The sequence below is a fragment of the Lolium perenne genome, chromosome 1 (assembly GCF_019359855.2).
Source record: "Lolium perenne isolate Kyuss_39 chromosome 1, Kyuss_2.0, whole genome shotgun sequence".
Classification (NCBI taxonomy): Eukaryota; Viridiplantae; Streptophyta; class Magnoliopsida; order Poales; family Poaceae; genus Lolium; species Lolium perenne.
In genome coordinates, this window is record NC_067244.2 from 144,707,634 (window position 1) to 144,713,578 (window position 5,945).

Genomic DNA, 5,945 nt, shown 5'->3' on the forward strand with positions numbered 1-5,945 from the left:
CTATTGATCAACGAACATCACAAATAGCGGAAGCGTAATAGAGGTGGACTATCTAATCCACAGGATAACGCTTGACGTTAGAAGCACTCCTAGTTGGTGTAGACGTCCTGCTGACCGTCATCTTCGTACTGCTGCTCCTCTTCATAGTCTGGCCATTTGAATAGCCAGGGACACAGTCGTGAGTACTTTTAAAGTACTCGCAAACTAATACTAATGCAGGTACCATCAATTTTAGTAAGGGGTTGCTAAGCTCTAAGGTTATTTGCATAAAGACAATTTTAGTTCATAAGCATTTCATAAAAGACTCTTCATTTGCTAACTAACTCAAGTGAGAACATTAGTGTCATTCCCACAACTCAGTTGTGATTCAATTCAAGTTCACCATTTATGTCACCATCCATTTCACCATTCAGTTCAGAAAACATCTGACGACGGAACAGTATGGCCTTTCCAATCGTCCGTAACCGTGGACGCGGCTATTCGAATAGATTTACACTCTGCAGAGGTTGCACACTTGTGCCACAACATTTGATTACATCCGTCAGGGATAACCCTGAATAATCGTAACTCAGTACGTGGATCATCAACCATAACCTTTCACTTACATATCCTAGTATAGGTACCTCTCCCATGAGCTTGGCCTCCCAGTGAAGACAAACCGTCAGCCTGAGAACTGCACAGGGCTTGGGCCGGACATTTACCTCATTTCACGTCATTTCACATCATTTCACTTTCAACGGAGGCAGCCTCGGCATAACCCCTATGACGCTTGTTTAGAGGGAACCCATACTAAGACACATAAACTTCTAGTTAAGCCCTACCCATAATCAGGTATTGTGGGGGTACTTGTAAATTGAAAAGGTATCGCATCCAAACCATCCATCAGTTTTGTATCAAATTCACCAAGTCATATTCACCTTCAAAACATTCAAGTCATTTCACTTCACCAGTTCCCATCTAGAGTAGTCAATTTTATTTGTTAGCACTAGCCACTAGTCATGAGTTGTGCTACTTAACTCATAAGCTTTTTAGGCTACGTTTGATACTCTTGCTCTACTCTATACTTAGACCAAAGTTAACTATAAAAGTAAGCTTTGATAAACAAAGTAAAAGCTTGAAGGGTAAAACTTGGGGTGGGATTATTGCACATAAAGTAAAGAAAATGGTGCCTTGCTTAAGAGAGATTTGCACTTGCAAGAATGTTAGCTTGCCTTGATTGGTGTACTGATCAAAATGGTCCTCCTCCTCCTGGTAGTAGACCTCCTCCTCCTGGTACTCCTCGGTACTAGCGTCTAAAAATGGATACGAGATAACAATCACCAAACAAGCTTAAGACCTAGTCTAAGCACACAAAGGGGTTCACACAAACTATCCTAGCATCATCACATATATAACATGTGGGTTGGATTTGTGTTCTTACTTGAAGAAAAATAATTTCCTCTCATTACAAATATTAACTAGTGCTTCTCTTTAGTTCTTTGAGGAAATAATTTCCTCTCATTGAATCTTGTTAAGATTTAATTTCCTCCAACAAATCATGCATGAATCCATGTTGACCAAGGTCAACCATTCATCATCATCATTTGAGAAAATGATTTAAATGAGGTAGGGCACCTCATGCAATTTAACACTACTTTGATCATAAGTTAATATCTTCAACTAAGTCAATATGAGATTATGTAGAACATGGTTACTACCTCATATTGAATTACTTGAGACAAGATTTAAATGAGGGAAAACATCTCATATGATTTATTAAATAGTTTTGGACCATATCAATTGACTAGAAATAACCATAGAGCCCTTTATTTAAACTAGGCCATGATCACACAAATTAACCATGTCATATTTTTGCATAAACATGTAGAGTAGGTGAAATGTGATTTATGAGAGTTGAAATCATCTCAGAAGCATTTTTGGTTGATTTTTAATAATTGTTTGAAGTTACAAAAGTCCCTGTCTTGTTATTTTTGTCACATTAATTCTACAAAGACTCTCATGATGAGACCCGTGGGGTTGGATATATCTTTTCACAAGATTTCCAAATATATAAAATTCATCAAATTTGGTTTAGCCAATTTGATTCTATTAACTTTTGAAAAATCATCTGTGAGCAATTTTGATTTAAACCTAATTATTCGAATTTGAAAAGTTGGGCCAGCGCGGGAAAATTAACGGGCCGGCCCAGTTGAGCACGGCGGCCTGACTTAACGGGCCCCACATGTCAGTGGGGTTTCTACCCACCGAAACGGTACGTGGCTTGGGCCGTTGGATTAGAAGCGCATCCGACGGATGAGGGGCGTCCTCATCATCGACACGGCTCACCGGAGTTCTAACCCTAGTGGCGGCTCCAGAGGGGGGTCGGCGGCGTACCTAGGCTGCGGCTGAGCTCGGGGAGGACGGAGATCAACGTAGAGGAAGGAGAGGAAGCAGCTGGTAGCAGTGGCGTCGCCTGAGGTGCACTGCAACGGCACCTCCCCTTCGCTCGACTCCGGCGGGGACCGAGCTTCAAATTCCGGCGAGGGAGTGGCGAATGTGGAAGAGGGGGTAGCTAGGAATGATCAGTGGTGAGAGGGGAGGGTGGTGCTGTGCCGAAAACAAAGGGAGGAGGGCGGCTTATATAGCCTCCTCGAGCATCTGCGGGAGGTCACGGGTGACGACGGCGAGGTCGTGCTCCAGGCGATCAACGGCGTGGGCGAGGGCATGGCATCGTTCAGGAGGTCACAGCGAGTGTCATGATGCTCTCGGAACAGCAGGAGGTGGTCAAGCACAGTGGGGCGGGTCACGCGTCCGCGGGTACCGTGGCGGTCGTCGTCGTTGTCCACGGCGGTGATAGGGCACGGGCGAGCTAGTGGCGGTGTCTGGCGGTGTCCTGGTGCTGAGGCGGAGCTACGCACGGGCGCTGATGGCGAGGGGCGGTCGGAGCTGACGGGTCGCTACGGCGCTCTGGCACGCTCTGGCGTCGCAACCATGCGCGTCATGGCGTCACTGGAGGGTCTGGGCGCATCGATGGCTGGCGTGTGCTAACCTCGTCTCGGTCAAGGGAGGGGACAAGCAGACGCAGGGGAGTGAGGGGGACCTCCCAGACACGATGCTGCGAGCTGACAGCTCGTGGAGAGAGAGGTGGCTGGAGTGGGCATGGTGGTCATGGCATGGCCATGCCATGGTCATGGAGGGCAAGTGGGAGGGGCGCAGGGGCTGGCACTGATGCCCAGGGGTGTGCTAGGGTTCCAGACCAAGCAATGGTACAAACCAAAATGGTCTAGGGTTAAGATTTGCAAATATGGCATAAACCATATGTGAGTGTGGGTTTGCTTTTCTCATTTCTTTTCTTCTTTTATTTTTCCTTCTTCTTTGTTCATCATGAGTTCATAGATTAGGGTTTTAGCACAATTGCAAACACACAAGCAATCATCATGGCAAATGCACACTAACACAATAATTAAAGGTGAGTTATATGCATAGCACTTGTAGTATTAAAAAAGTTTTTGTTGGTTCTAAATTTTGCATTTTGGAAACTCTCTTTCTTTCTTTATTGAAATTTTGGGATGTTACAAACCCTTCCCCCTTACAAAAGATCTCGTCCCGAGATCTTAAAGAAAACTAGGTACTAAAGAGATCTGGGTATTCCTTCTTCATATCTTCTTCTCGCTCCCAGGTGGCTTCTTCTTCGGTGTGGTTGCTCCATTGAATTTTCAGGAACTTGATACTCCTGGTGCGGGTGGTTCTGAAAGCTTCTTCCAGGATGCGGATAGGTACTTCGTGGTATGTCAAGTCCTTGTTGATATCCACCGATCTGTGATCGATGTTCTTGAAAACCTCCGTCTTCTCTGGCACTTCTAAGCACTTCCGGAGTAGTGAGATGTGAAGCACGTCATGCACCGCCGACATTTCCTCCGGCAGTTCCAGTTGGTAAGATACTTCTCCTCGGTGACTCAGAACTTTGAAGGGTATGACATATCGGGGTGCAAGCTTTCCTTTCAGCTGGAATCTCTGCATTCCTTTGAGGGGGATACCTTAAGATAGACAAAATCTCCGATCTCGAAGGTCATCTCTCGGCGTCTCTTGTCGGCGTAACTCTTCTGTCTTGACTGAGCAGTCTTGAGGTATTCGCGGATCTTGTGCACCTTCTCTTCAGCTTCTCGGAGAACATCTGGTCCAAAGACTTGGCTTTCTCCGACTTCCGACCAATTCAGAGGGGTACGGCACTTTCTTCCGTACAGGGCTTCAAAGGGGGCCATTTGTAAACTGGCTTGGTAACTGTTGTTGTATGAGAATTCTGCGTAAGGCAGGCCGTCTTCCCACTTAGATCCATACTCCAGTACATAGGCTCTCAACATATCTTCGAGTATCTGGTTGACTCTTTCAGTCTGTCCATCGGTCTGCGGGTGATAAGCGGTGCTGAAATTCAGCCGGGTTCCTAGTCCTTCATGTACTTTCTGCCAGAATCTTGAGGTAAATTGGGATCCTCTATCTGACACAATTGACTTCGGGGTTCCGTGCAGGGCGACTATTCTGGAGATATATAACTCAGCTAACTTGGGGCCTTGATAGGTGCTCTTGACAGGGATAAAATGAGCTACCTTGGTCAATCTATCGACTACTACCCAAATAGAATCATTTCCTTTGCTTGATTTGGGCAGTCCAGTGATGAAGTCCATTCCTACAGAATCCCACTTCCATTCCGGAATCTGCAATGGCTGTAGCAGTCATGCGGGTCGCTGATGTTCTGCCTTGACTCTCTGACAGATATCACACTTGGCAATGTAGCTTCCGATCTCTCGCTTCATTCCATGCCACCAAAATTGTTCCTTCAAATCTTGATACATCTTGGTACCTCCGGGGTGAATGGAATACAGGGTATCATGGGCTTCCTTCAGAATGACTTGCTTCAACTCTGAATCTGATGGCACACATAGGCGTCTGTTGTACCAAAGCACTCCTTCTTCATCTTCGGTGAATCTTGGTGCCTTTCCTGCAGCTATTTGGCTCTTGATTCCGTCAATGCTGGCATTTCCTTTCTGTGCTTCTTTGATCTGACTAATCAAGGTGGGCTGAAGCTCAATGCTGGCTAAGAATCCTTCACTAACTAGCTCCAGTCTAAACTGCTCAAACTCTTGGTACAGGCTAGGTTGTTCTTCTGCCATCATGGAATTCAACTGACACGGCAGTCTACTCAGCGCATCCGCTACCACATTGGCCTTGTCGGGGTGGTAGTGAATTTCCATATCATAATCCTTGATTAACTCTAACCATCTTCTCTGCCTCATATTCAGCTCCTTCTGTGTGAAAATGTACTTCAGGCTCTTGTGATCTGAATAGATCTCGCATCTATTACCCATGAGGTAGTGACGCCATACTTTCAGTGGTAAAACTACGACTGCAAAGCTCTAGGTCATGGGTTGGGTAATTCTGCTCATGTTGCTTCAGTTGCCTAGACAGATAAGATATCACTTTGCCTTCCTGCATCAACACACATCCAAGACCAATCTTGGAGGCGTCGCAGTAGACGTCAAATGGCTTGGTGATGTCCGACATGATCAATATTGGGGCTGAGGTCAATCTGCTCTTGAGCTGCTGGAAGCTCTCTTCACATTTATCAGTCCATTCAAATTTCTTGTCCTTCTTCAACAGTTGGGTCATTGGTCTGGCTATGCTGGAAAATCCTTCAACAAACCTACGGTAGTATCCTGCTAATCCGAGAAATGCACGGACTTCAGTCTGAGTGGTTGGGGCTTTCCATTCTGCAACGGTCTTGATCTTGGCGGGATCTACGGCAATTCCTCCTGCAGACAAGATATGTCCCAGGAATCCTACTTTCTTCAGCCAAAACTCACATTTGCTAAACTTGGCATACAGCTGATGCTCCCTAAGGGTATCTAGGACAACTTCCAGATGTTTGTCATGTTCTTCTTCTGACTTGGAGTAGATTAGGATGTCATCGA